Genomic DNA, 14,044 nt, shown 5'->3' with positions numbered 1-14,044 from the left:
CCAGCAAACTGGGGCTTTTCCCATCATGCAGAGTAATTATTTAATCTTTCAACAATCCTCCTGAAAAGCCCCAAATCCTTTTTTTTAAGCACAAGGCAGGAGTTTTAACAGATTGTTTAAACAAAGAGCTGCTGATTTTTCACTCTGCCATCTACTGCTTGTTTATCTCAGGGGAGACATCAGTCAAAAGAACGACAATTTAACTTGCCGGTCATGCTATTTTTTAGCAATAACCCCAAGGGGACTTGGGACATTTCCTGAACATGAAGTTTAAGTCTACCAGTGCTTCTCTGAAAATATGAGATAGACAATGACAAGCAGCCTGCACCAGAGTCATGCTCCTAAAAGCTGTTGTCAGAGTGCTGCCCATTACTTCCCACCACCTTCTCAGCTGGCTCCCATTTTTCCTGTCAGAAGACAACTCTTTACTAATCCTTTCTTGAAAGACATCCTAGGTACCAAGCATTCAAAACAGTAAGATCATCCAAACATGCATACGTTTACTACAGCCTGTATCACCACAAATACCTCACATGATTTTTCTTCAGCTCTTCCAAGTGTAGTTCACAAACAGGAACTGTCCTCTGTTTACTTCATGCTGGTGCTTATTAACAACAATGGTCTTTATAGAAAGAAAATTACTTAGCTCAGTCCTTACCTGAAGAACTCTTAATTTTCAATAAATATTCTTGTCTCGCAGTTTAAGTAAGGTGGTGTAATCTGCAACAAAGCAGAAAGATATATCAATTACATTTGATATTGTGCATTTAACATAAGTATTATAATTCAATCACGCTTGAGAAAATTGACAGATGAAACTTTAACTATTATCATGGTGTTGTACATATTTTATGTGTACAAGCAGTAATTGTATAATATTGCACATGCACACTAAGAGGTACCTTTTTCCTTTTCCAGTGTTTCTGCTCAGACATGGAGATGTAAGAGTTTTGATCTACCTCTATGCATTACTCATAATGTTCATGTTGTGGTTAGATAGATTAAATAATTAAGGTTCTGCTGAGGTTGTATTTCTTGTCACTAAACAACTCAATCAATTGAACTAGGCACTTCAGGAAGAGGTGAATGATTGGGCCCAGATGCACTCAACTCCCATCAACTTCTAATGAGCTCTTCACTAAAAACAAACAAACAAAACCCCATACTTGTTTAAAACACAGATCTGATTAGATCCCAGCAAATACTCAGTAAAGCCCGATTATTAATTAGCATCCTGAAATGTAGCTAAACAAAACACTGTGAGCCTGAGTTTCTACTGATGAAAAAAAGCTCCCCATCCAAAGAGCAGCAGTCACGCTGCAAAGACGTACGAGTCAAGACAACACACGTTTGTATGCACCATCTCCCACTGAGGGCAGAAGCTATGGGTTTAATCTCATATGTCTTGCTGAAAGCACCATTAGTTATCACAGCCAGTTACATCTACTGCTCTTTAATTTGCATCTGGTGCCAGACTTGTGTATTGTTTCATTTATTGTTCACTTAGGACTCTGCTGACTTAATTTTATAGAGAGAGACTGATGTACAGTCAGACCAAGAAGCTTTGTTCTAAGAGACAATCTATGTGAACATCTGCAGACCTCAAATCTTTTTTTTCTTTCTTATTTTTTTTTCCTTCAAGTTACTACATAGGGACAGCACAAGCTGCCTGTGTTCTAGGAGAATTTGTTGGCATAACCATCACAATAAATTTACACCTGGCCTACCTAAACAGCACAGCACTGTGCCAAATGCCAGCAGAAGAGAACAGCAGTAACAGTATTTTGTTGCTCAAATATCTGAAGGAACCAGTGTTGAGCCTTTGTTCTCAGTGATGGTTCTCCAAGCTGGATAGGTAACCACAAACCTCAAATTACACTTCACTGATCCAGGGAAACTGAGCTGGTGTTTGGTTTCAATTCTGCAACCTGCACATTGACCTGCATGTTTGTTGGCCTAAACAATGAGATTTCAGGAAATGAAGGATCTGTACTTTGTCCAAGTCTCGTTTTTAGAGAGGGGGATCTTTATCTCGGAGGTCTAGGTTGGTGTGGGAAAACTAGGAGGAAAGTCAGTCATCTGGATCCGGACCCTACATTCCTTCACCAAGTTAATTTCTGCTCTGAATTCAATACGACCAAAATCAAACACAAACCTAGAAATGGGAGGTGGTCTCAACACATTCAAATTCCTTTAGTGTAACTTTTTGTTACGTCCGGTAAAATTGGAGTATCTATGTAAGAGGAAGACAGGGATATTATGAAATAGTTCATTCAGTAATATTTTAGAAACATTCATTGGCACATTTGGAATATTGAATACAATCAGTTGATACAAAACCAAAACCCAACCATCCGCAATAAAAACACAGAGTTTACATGGAAATTTGGAAAATTCATGTAAGATGACATCAGTAAGATCCACAGTAATAGAGTACCACAGTCTAAATGTAGAAATAACTTATCTGTGGAAAACAACAAAAAAATTTGTTTCTTCAGTATTCTCTATAACATAACTAAAATATTCCCTGATAACTTTTCATTGAACTACATTACAGATTAAAGTTGCTCAAATGTGCAATATAAGAATTTCAGTTTGGGACTCAAGAGAAGATCTGTGTTTCCATAGTGCCATGAAACCATTTCCACAAAGATGCTTATAAAATGACATAGCTTACCACCCCACCCACTGCCCAAAAAACCCATACAATATGAATAAATCACAGAGAAGAAATTTTTGAGAAACACCATTCACTTCTCTAATGAAAGAAAGAAACACTATGCCACTGTATTCATGTAGGGAAAATAGAGGCTTTGAGTTTCAGTTATTTTCTTGAAAGCCTACAAGTATAATTCATTACCTAACTTAATTCTAAAGTCATCTGCTGTGCTTTTGTATTATCTTATCCTCCTTTTAAAGCTTGCATAATTTTAAAGTCCTGTTGGCTTGCAACCTTGTCTTACACCTCTAAACAACATTTTATTATTTATTCTGTCTAACTGATTTGCCTGATTCCTCATCCACATTCAGAATGCACCTCCAGTTTGGAAAGAAAATCTAGTACTTCTGGATGTTAGGTTGAGAATACCCATCACATCTGATAAAAGGCTAAGACCCTTCTTCTTTTAGGATGCTATGTTCTGTATTCAGATTTTCACAAGCCAAACATTCACAAAAAACAATTTTTCCTAAACAAAGACTTTGTAGATCTTTCCCTTGGTTTTGCTTTAATTTAACCTTAAATAAAAAGGAATTGTGAAATTCACATTTATACCCTAGAAGCCAGTTCACAGAATCACCAAGGTTGGAAAAGACCTTGAAGATCACCTAGTCCAACCATTAACCTAACACTGACCATTCTCAACTACACCATATCCCTCAGCGCTATGTCAAAACACCTCCAGGGATGGGGACTCCACCACCTCCCTGGGCAATCCATTCCACTGCCTAATTACCCGTTCTGTAAAGAAATACTTCCTAATATCCAGTCTAAACATTCTCTGGCGCAACATGAGGCCATTACCTCTTGTCCTATCGCTTGTTACTTGGTCAAAGAGACTCATCCCCAGCTCTTTGCAACCTCCTTTCAGACAGCTGTAGAGAGCGATGAGGTCTCCCCTCAGCCTCCTCTTCTCCAGACTAAACAACCCCAGTTCCCTCAGCCGCTCCTCATACGACATGTGCTCCAGACCCTGCACCAGCTTCGTTGCCCTTCTCTGGACACGCTCGAGTAATTCAATGTCCTTTTTGTAGTGAGGGGCCCAAAACTGAACACAGGAATCGAGGTGTGGCCTCACCAGTGCCGAGTACAGGGGTAAGATCACTTCCCTGTCCCTGCTGGCCACGCTATTGCTGATACAAGCCAGGATACCATTGGCCTTCTTGGCCACCTGGGCACACTGCTGGCTCATGTTCAGCTGGCTGTCAATCAACACCCCCAGGTCCCTCTCTGACTGGCAGCTCTCCAGCCACTCCTCCCCAAGCCTGTAGCGCTGCTGGGGGTTGTTGTGACCCAAGTGCAGCACCCGGCATTTGGCCTTATTGAACCTCATACAGCTGGCCTTAGCCCATCGCTCCAGCCTGTACAGATCCCTCTGCAGAGCCTCCCTACCCTCGAGCAGATCAACACTCCCACCCAACTTGGTGTCATCTGCAAACTTACTGAGGGTGCACTCGATCCCCTTGTCTAGATCATCAATAAAGATGTTAAACAGGAGCAGCCCCAAAACCAAGCCCTGGGGGACACCACCCGTGACCGGCCTCCAACTGGATTTAACTCCGTTCACCACAACTCTTTGGGCCCGGCCATCCAGCCAGTTTTTTACCCAGCAAAGCGTGTGCCCATCCGAGTCACGAGCAGCCAGTTTCGCCAGGAGAACGCTGTGGGAAACGGTGTCAAAGGCCTTGCTAAAGTCAAGGTAAACTACATCCACAGCCTTTCCCTCATCCAATAAGCAGGTCACTCTGTCGTAGAAGGAGATCAGGTTTGACAAGCAGGACCTGCCTTTCATAAACCCATGCTGACTGGGCCTGATCCCCTGGTTGTCCTGCATGTGTTGTATGATGGTACTCTGGATGAGCTGCTCCATCAGCTTCCCGGGTACCGAAGTCAAGCTGACAGGCCTGTAATTTCCTGGATCATCCTTCTGACCCTTCTTAGAGATGGGCATCACGTTGGCCAATTTCCAATCTGTCAGGACCTCCCCGGTCAGCCAGCACTGCTGGTAAATGATGGAAAGCGGCTTGGCGAGCACCCCAGCCAGCTCCTTCAGCACCCTCGGGTGTATCCCATCCAGTCCCATAGACTTGTGTATGTCTATGTGATGCAGTAGGTCACTGACTCTCTCCTCCTGGATTGCGGGGGGGTCGTTCTCCCAGTCTCTGTCTTCTGGCTAAGGAGGCTGGATTCCCCCAGAACAACTAGTCTTGTTATTAAAGACTGAGGCAAAGAAGGCATTAAGCACCTCAGCCTTTTCCTCATCACTTGTTACCATGTTTCCTCCTGCGTCTAGCAGGGGATAGGGGCTCTTCATGGTCTTTCTTTTGCTGTTGACATAGAAACATTTCTTCTTATCCTTGATTGCTGAAGCCAGATTAATTTCTAGCTGGGCTTTAGACCTCCTGATTTCCACCCTGCATAGCCTCACAGCATCTTTGTAATCACCGTGAGTCGCTAGCCCCTTCTTCCAAAAGCTGTAAATTATTTTCTCCCTGAGCTGCCGCCAAAGCTCCCTGTTTAGCCAGGGTGGCCTTCTCTGCTGCCAGCTTCTCTTACAGCACCTGGAGACAGCCTGTTCCTGAGCCATTAAGACTTTCTTCTTAAAGAGTGTCCAGCCTTCCTGGACCCCTATACCCTTCAGGACCATCTCCCAAGGAATCCTGTCAAGCAGGTGCCCAAACAAGACAAAGTCAGCCCTTTGGAAGTCCAGGATGGCAGTTCTGCTGCCCCCTCTCCTGGCCTCTCTAAGAATAGAGAACTCTATTATTTCACAATCGCTGTGCCCTAGTCGGCCTCCAACTGCCACATCATCCACCAGCCCTTCTCTGTTCACAAAGAGGAGATCCAGCAGGGCACCTTCTCTGGTCGGTTCACTCACCAGCTGTGTCAGGAAGTTATCTCCCACACATTCCAGGAATCTCCGGGACTGGTCCTGCTCTGCTGTGTTGTATTCCCAGCAGATGTCTGGGAAGTTAAGGTTTCCCACAAGAACAAGGGCAAGCGATCATCAGATTTCTCCTAAATACCTATAGAATATTTCATCCATCTCTCTGTCCTGGTTGGGTGGCCTATAGTAGACTCCTACTACAACATCTGCCCTGTTGGCCTTCCCCCTGATTCTAACACAAAGACACTCCACCCTGTCTTCACTATACTTGTGCTCGAACCAATCATAACACTTCCTAACATACAGCACCACCCCACCACCTCTCCTTCTTTGTCTATCCCTCCTTAAGAGCTTGTAGCCATCAATTGGCACACTCCAGTCATGGGAGACCTCCCACTATGTTTCTGTAATAGCCACTACATCATAATTTTCCTGTTGCATCACGGCTTCAAGCTCCTCCCATTTGTTACCCATGCTGTGTGCATTGGTATAGATGCACTTCAGATGGGCTGATGTACCCAGCACCTTTTCACATTTAGAGGTCCTAAGTCCAGCCTGACCTCTCACGGGTGTTACCATAGTTACTGATCCATCAATATCCCTTGCATCTTTGTTGTGCTGCATGTCTCCATCCCTTGCCTCCACTGGGATAGCAGGGTGAAGGTCATCGCTGGCACAACAGCCCACAAACTCTGGTAATCTACCCTGGGGCTTATATCTGGGAGTTCCAGTTTTGTCCCCTTCCCCTTTCAAATCTAGTTTAAAGCTCTCTCAATGAGCCCAGCTAACTCCTGTCCCAAGATCCTTTCCCCGCTCTGGGACAGCTGCATCCCATCTGATGCCAAAAGGTCTGGCATCCTGTACACTAACCCATGATTGAAAAATCCAAAGCCCTGACGGTAGCACCAGTCTCGGAGCCACAAGTTCATCTGTTGAGTTCTCCTGTATTCTTCTTCATCCATCCCCACAACTGAAGGGATGGAGGAGAACACAATGTGTGTCCCTGACCAGTTAACCACTTTCTCCAAGGCCCTGAAATCTCTCTTCATTGATTTAGAACTTCTCCTCATAATATTGTCGCTACCTACCTGAAAAACCACAAGAGGGTAGTAGTCCTTGGGTCTCACTAGAGTGGGGAGTTTTGCCATGAGGTCCTTTACCCAGGCCCCAGGGAGGCAGCAGACTTCCCTATGAAGTGGGTCTGGTCTGCATATTGGGCCTTCAACACCCCTCTAAATGGAGTCACCCAGTACAATGACCCTTCTGGGGTTCTTTTTAGAATTAGTTTTAATACCTGGTCTAGAGCGACCCGGCCTTGGTGGACCTTGATCTTCCTCCTTGTTTGACTCATTTCCTTCATCCTTCTCTACTTCATTCAAAAGTTCCAGGGCCCCGTATCTATTGTGAAGGGACACCATGGAGGGTGAAGGAGGTCAGGAGGGGATTTTCCTGCCTCCCTGAGCAGGGACCTGTTTGCAGCCTCCCCCCTCTCTTAGGTCCCCTCCTTCTGCCTGGTAGCAAGAGGGTGAGGGATCGCCTGCCTCTTTTGGAGCCTCCATTTGCTCCTTTTGCTTCTGGGGTGAAAGTTCTTGGCAATCTGCAGCTATTTTAACCCAACGACATCTGAAAAACGCACATGGCACAAGTTTATGTGGTTGCTCCATTACAGTAGACTTCCAGTATCCTGAAAAAGTCAACAGGGCCAAAAATTAGTCATCAGATTAGTACACTTATTGTCAATCCTGAACACAGAAGAAAACCCTCCATAACAATACATGCTGACACCAGTGATGATGAGCGTGAGCAGTTCAGAAATCCCTTTTTGCCTGCTCAAAGAGGACCCAAGGCACTTTTATTGCAGAAACCCAGTTGTATGCTCCATGAGTAGTAGATGGACTGTTCCGAGTAGGTTCCTTTTCTGAAGTACCAGATATCCTTCTGTTTCACACTAATGTCTTAGCTTAGTTTTTCCTTGTACTTCACAGCACACGAAAAGGAGATGGTAGAAAACTGAGGACAAGTAGAAACCCAACTAAGACGTGGTTTCCTTTACAGTTCCTTCAAAACTAGCAACACAAAATATAAAGTTTCACCTTCTTATCTAGAATATGTAAATTTTTCAGATTCTGATCTTGGGCTGACTTCCACCGACAACAGTGTCGTGGCTGCATGGGGAGCTGCCGCTGTCCATCTGCTTTACACTGATACAAGATCGCAATCAGATCTGGGTCATCTCAACTTTGAGTTTGCCACACACATAAATTAACAGATCACAATAGTGCTTGTGCTAACTGAAATCTAACTTACAGGCATAAAAATATTTTTAGCCTTCTCCCTTCCACTCACTGATGTGAAACTTATCCACATAAATGAAAGAGGGATTTCTTTATATTTGCTCTTTCCTTTACAAAACAGAGGAACACCCATGCAGTATGTTTAACCATATGTCTATGGAAATTAGACCAAATATATCTCTAGTATATAATACTAGAGAATTTTGGTAGCTAATAAGCTATTAAAATACAGGGAATATATATTTTTGATTATTCAAATATTGCAAATATGTGTACCTATTACTACAATCAACATAATTACAAGCATTACAGTAGTCACATGAATACGCACTGCCTAATAACTACTTTGGTGGTTTGGTACATTACACTTTTCATGAGATGTCTCTGTACATCCTCCCAGATAACATAAGGATTTCAAAATTGAGCCACTAGGAAACGCTAGGAAATGCCAAGTCACCGTTTGCTGGTAGCCGTTGCACTATTCCCTTACGCTTAGAGCAAAAAGTCATCGGTATACTGGGTGTGACTGGGAGGAAGCTGAGCTCTATTCATTCAAATCAAGCAAGTCTTAACAGGAAGAATAATCTAATAACCCCAGCAACTCAACATGCAGTGCTGATTTTGAATACATTTTAACAAGATGTTCATGGCTGAAAAATAACAGTGGGGGATCCCTGAAGGTTACAGACACGTTGGCAGATGCCTTTCAACATCAGAAAAAGCTGCAAGTGCAAAACCTGACCCTTGTTGTTCTGAATACGTACATGCTGCATTACTGAACTCCCAGCCAGCACTTCAACTAAAATATGATATGTTAAACATAGCTTCAGTACAAAAAGCATGAAAAAAAGACAGCACTGCTAGACTTAAGCTCGAACAGCATATACCAGCCTACATCCACAGCTCCAATTCACTGCAAACGTTAGCTCATCCACGTATATGCAATTCAAGTATGTTTTCCATGTCCTCCTATCGTTGTTTTCTTAGCCACGAGAAACACGAAAGAAATTCAAATTACGGTTCCACATGTAATATTTTCATTCAATTTATAGAATCAGTATTCTCTTTCACTGCCTTTTGTAACTCAGTTATGTTTTAGATTTACAGTATAGAGGGCATGTGCCAAAAGACAAGAAATGATGAGTTAGTTGAAGTAAAAGATAGCTCCCATGTGGGTCCCTGTTTTAAAGAACCAAGGAGCTCAGCTCTACAGCATAGATTTATTGTATATGACTCCCGCAGATGAGTAGTCCTTACGCAGACAACAATCACCGCACTGGACCAATAGGATGTCCTTACTTTTCAGTGCTCAGCATCTCAATGTCTTGGAGGATGTTTGACTACGAGCAAACACTACCCCTTCTGAAGTTGGTATGTTTATTAGACACTGAACTAAATGAAGGATGATTAAAATGGTCTTTGTTAAATGTCAGCTGAGACAATGAAAGCCACCACTCAAAGAGCAGTGTGAACACTTCTGCTGTCTCTGACAGATGTGCTTGACAAAATTTTGCAGTTCTTGGGCCACCTGATGTGATCTAGTGTACATCCATAATGGGAACTATCAGAGTTTTGGAGCACATCACTCATGGGGACAAGTAGACAATAGCTTCCAATCCATGGCCAGATTTCCCTAACCCAGGGATTTACTTTGCTTGCCCTGACCACGGTCAAGGAACAAGGTTCCTAGAAGAGCTAGGAAGCTTTCAGGCTCTTCCAACTGCGATAGTACAGATGCATATAAAGGGATGAAGAGCTGACTTGGTCCCAGCTTTTTTTCCTGCATTAAACTTGCGCAGAGGAGCAAACCCAACAGGGAAGTCAAGGGCAGCAGGGAAATGAACAGTTTATTCCTCCCTGCAAAAGAGAGGCAGCTTTTCAGACAGGGTGCTGGCTGCAAAGCCAAGCTTCGTGTTACAAGTGAGGAAACTGCCTCCTGTTGTTCGATCTTCCACTTCAGAAAAAAAGCACTTGCCAAATAAGGCATCAAAGACATTCTTATTGTCATCATTAGTTCCACCTGTCCACTGAAACACAACTCCAAATACTGGCTAAAACCTCACACCCCAGGCAGCAATGGCATGCGCTCTTGGTTTGATGCTAGGACATGAGCAATCTCGGTCACATCTGGAGGACTATTTTGCATGAGATGCTGCTCTGACATGGAAGTAAAAGGTTTGTACCCTGTCCCTTAAGTAAAATATTTGATCTCTGCCCTATAAAGACCAGCATAGGACAGTAATGCTGGCTAAGAATCTTTATTATGCACAGTTTTCTTTTAAATTATGAGAAAAAGATTCACTTCAAAGAAAGTCAGAGTGCCTAAATACACAACCATTTAAGTATTGCTCTGAAGATATTAGGGCCCCTATCAAATCAACACCTCCTCTGCCTCCCTGGAAAAGCACCCTGTACATATTGCTGTGATTTTTTTCAGCTGTTCAAACTTTCTATTCAGATAGGAATTTTTAGAAGAGGTTTTTTGAGGGGGTAAGGTTTTGTTTTTAACAGTAAACCTTGGAAATGAGTGTTTATAATCAATTGCTGCTCCTACTGAATAAAATCAGATCCATAAATGAACAGCCAAGCAAACAAAACAATGCAGTGAAAGTGAAATTAATAACTGAAAAATCATAATACAGTCATCATAAAACTTGTACCCACTGTTCAAATAACTTCTGTGATTTTTTTCTCTGAAAGTTAAGCAGAAATACTCTAAAGTATCTAACTGCATAAATTTTTGCTTCCATAAATCTCCATCTCCAATGAAGTCCATAAATTACCTGCATCATGAAGCCTCAGCAAATCTGTCAGTGAACATAAAATTTGAGTTCTTCCACATCAAAAATCATCACAAAAAACCCAAACCCATCTGAAGTAATCTATATGAACTGCTTCAAATAAAACTGGTAGCTTGAAAAAAAGCAGTCTCACCCTTAGTTAAAAATGCCTGTATGTTCTGGCTAAACCCAGAACACACTCCTATTTCGCAGGCCTGGCAGCCAAGCAAACCACAGGGCAGCCCAGGAAGACTGGTGGAGCTGCTTTGCCTGCAGTGATTTTTCAGTGGGGAAATAAACAACAACTGAACTGCCAGCTAAACTCTCAGTGGGCAAGTACATCACGTTGTACAGGGAAGGTGACTAATTGGTAGAAAACACGAGAGCCTTTCAAGGAGAGGGAAAATTCATGGCCACATGAACATCTCTTCTTCTGCTTCCCTTCTCTCCTCTTCTCTTTCACATTAATGGAAAATATCAAACTAACAAGACAGTGCAATATATCACAAAGCAGTTCTGTCACAGGATATACATTTCCCTGTCAAAATAAGGTCACATTTTGTTTCAGTGATGCACCACAGCAATATCAGATTAGTCAACATACAAAATCCTAACAATAATAATGCAAAAATAACACAAGCCATGTGTTGACTGATGTTCCCTGTACTCTTTGTGTAAAAAAGATGTTGGGAAATGTGTAGACATGACTGAGCTATGTCAGGCTCCAGCCATATTCATACACAGACTTCACAAGAACATGGAGCCGACACTTTTGCAATCAAATCGAGGGGTAGCCTTTTACATCCTCCTCTCCAGGTTCTTCCCTGAACATAACGATCTTGAAAAATGTGTCTACTGACACCCTGCTTTGTGACTTACTGCAATGTTTTGAGCCTTTCAATCACCCTGGGAAATCACATCTGGAAGTGCACTACAACATGCTATTCCAGTCTAGAGGACAAGCACTAACCAACAGCAGAGAACACTATCGACTGGTTTACTATGGGCAAGCTATTCAATACATGGTATTGGGTCTAAATCAAACCACCGAGTCTTGCCTGGCTTTTTCCACACATTGAAAGGATCCACATGTGTTCCATCCCTATCCTTAGGTTCTCCACTTTCCCATCCAATACTATCTTTTATTTTCTGTATTTTCCTCCCTCCAAATATCAAGTGCAGCAATGTGAAGCAGAAAATTCTTATAAAACAGAAATACAACACTGGCAGATGGTGAGCGTGAAACAACTGAACACTTTCTTCCTTCCTTACTAATTACATTGAAAAGAATTTATCTTGGCAGTGTCTTTTCAAAACCGTACTACCAATTCCCAATTTTTTTTTTGGGTGATGCAGCCTGGTTAGATCTAGAGTTGTTTGTACACAAACTCTTCTGCCTCCCTGAGGCTTTTCATCTTCAAAACATAGCACCAAATTTCTGTTTTAGGAAGTTTCTCTCATATGTTTCTTACCTGCATATAATCTTTAAGGTGCTTTTCTTCCTTTAAAAGAAGCCAGACTATGTTGTTATATTCAAAGCTTACCTAGTGTTTATTTCTTCAGTACTCTTTTTTAAATGGGGTTTACCAAGCAGCTGAATTTTAACTCTGTGTTCACTGAGGGAAAAAAAATGCTGTGTATTTATACATCATTCAGCTTTATTCCCCTCATATTCAACATTTAGCCTCCAGAACAAAAATAAAGATTATTCAGTCCCTGCCACTGCTAAAAAAAAAAAAAAAAAAAAAAAAGCTGTGCTGTGGTTTAAGTGCCCAATTCGTCACTTGCTAGTACATCCTTTCATCACTTTTAAAATTAGTATTCAGTAAGATGCTCGGGTTTTACATGATTGTTTTCCCCATGCACACTGAAGTAACTAGACAGGCAGCACAAAACCAGGCCAAACTGTGTTATTCATCCATACACACCTCTGAACACAACACTGCTGCTCACAAGAAACCTTTTTATGTTTGAGCAGGACACCCTTTCTCTTACATCTTTCCTAAAAAGAGCTGGATTCATTCTAAGGGCTGCCTGAGGTCACTCTGCACATCAACAGCACACTGCGAGTGCCAGGACACATCTGGCCCCCGTGGGCAGGCAAGGTGGAGGGAAGGCTGCTGCCCACCGGCACCCTGCTTCTGAGTCGCCATTGGCTGCTACTGGTTGCAGCATCTACCTGGCTCTCAAAAATAATGGCAAAATTGTTTTGAGCACGTTATTTCACATCTAATGATCCAGAAGCACAGATGAGTTTAGGGGTCCCATCCAGGAGCGCTCATACATAAATCAATCTATATGCAATGAGTGTCAGATTTCCCCACAAAAGATTTGGATTTGTGGCTTTTACTAACGCCACAAAATGGGAAGCAAGAAAAAATAATTTTATTTCAGAGATCCCGAAAGAATTAGAAGCCACCTTGATGACGAATTTTTTGTTTTCATTTCTAGGACCTACGAGAAAAACATTCAGGCAGGCACTGATGGTGCAGTATATAGGGATATTGGGCATTGGCATTCCATTATAACCAGTTTTTCGTTCAAAAATGAGAAGGCACCTCTGAAACAAGGTCTTGTGGCACTTTGCAATGCTCCCTGCTTTATTCAGCACGGAAGCCATGTTTAATTAAACTAGACAAAACAGATGCTTCATCATTTTAGCTGGAAAAGCCAGCATGGGGGCTGCGCTAGCAAAGGGGTAGCCAATTGGGGCTTCCCAGCTCACCAGCATCCCATAAAGCTGCTACTGGGGGGCCCTGGCATTATATTCAAAGCCACTTTTAGGAGCCAACACGGTAAACTGCGCAAGATATGATGTGAGGGAGCCCCATAAAATCCCTTAATGGAAACAGCGGGCCTGTGTTGAAAAAGTTTCAGAAGCCGTGTAAACTGGTATAAAGAGTTCACCTCCCATAAGGCACTACAGACACCCTGAGTACAAGCTTACAAAGCCCTAAACCTCACACAACCTTCTGGGACGTTGTTTTCCGTAAGGAAGTTTGCAACGTCAAGTCCCAGTTCATACAGCGAACATTGATATGACAATAACAGATCACTTTTTTTCTCCTTTTTTGTGTGTTAAACCATCAGAGGCGAGGTGAGTAGGTTAGCCAGCTAGAAGCCCATCCATAAGACAGAACTACTTCCTGGACTACGTGCTGTGGGGAGGCAACATGAATCTAACAGGGATACACGGCTGCTGCTGGGATGGTACCATTCAACGTTCCCTTAATGAATTATTCTTAGATAAATGACTATCAATTATAACTGCCCCCAGATGGAAAGCAGTCTGAGGCTTTCTCAAGGAGGGATACGCGCAACACTGAGGGTCTTTCTACCTCTTCTTTCTTCAATTACATACGCA

General features: G+C 42.6%; 1 protein-coding gene across 2 annotated transcripts in view; it reads right to left on the bottom strand.

The window, feature by feature from the left end:
• The window catches only part of BMPR1B (bone morphogenetic protein receptor type 1B), a 260,811-nt gene that overhangs the window by 158,865 nt on the left and 87,902 nt on the right, over window positions 1–14,044 (bottom strand). For both annotated transcript variants that reach the window (XM_074823137.1, XM_074823138.1), the window contains exon 2: window positions 659–720. The gene's annotated coding sequence lies outside the window, so the exon portion shown is untranslated. The remainder of the gene's footprint in view (window positions 1–658; window positions 721–14,044) is intronic.

Source organism: Strix aluco, chromosome 4 (genome assembly GCF_031877795.1).
Source record: "Strix aluco isolate bStrAlu1 chromosome 4, bStrAlu1.hap1, whole genome shotgun sequence".
In the NCBI taxonomy this organism is placed as follows: Eukaryota; Metazoa; Chordata; class Aves; order Strigiformes; family Strigidae; genus Strix; species Strix aluco.
The sequence above is the reverse complement of the archived record's forward strand: the minus strand, read 5'-3'. Positions and strand labels throughout refer to the sequence as shown.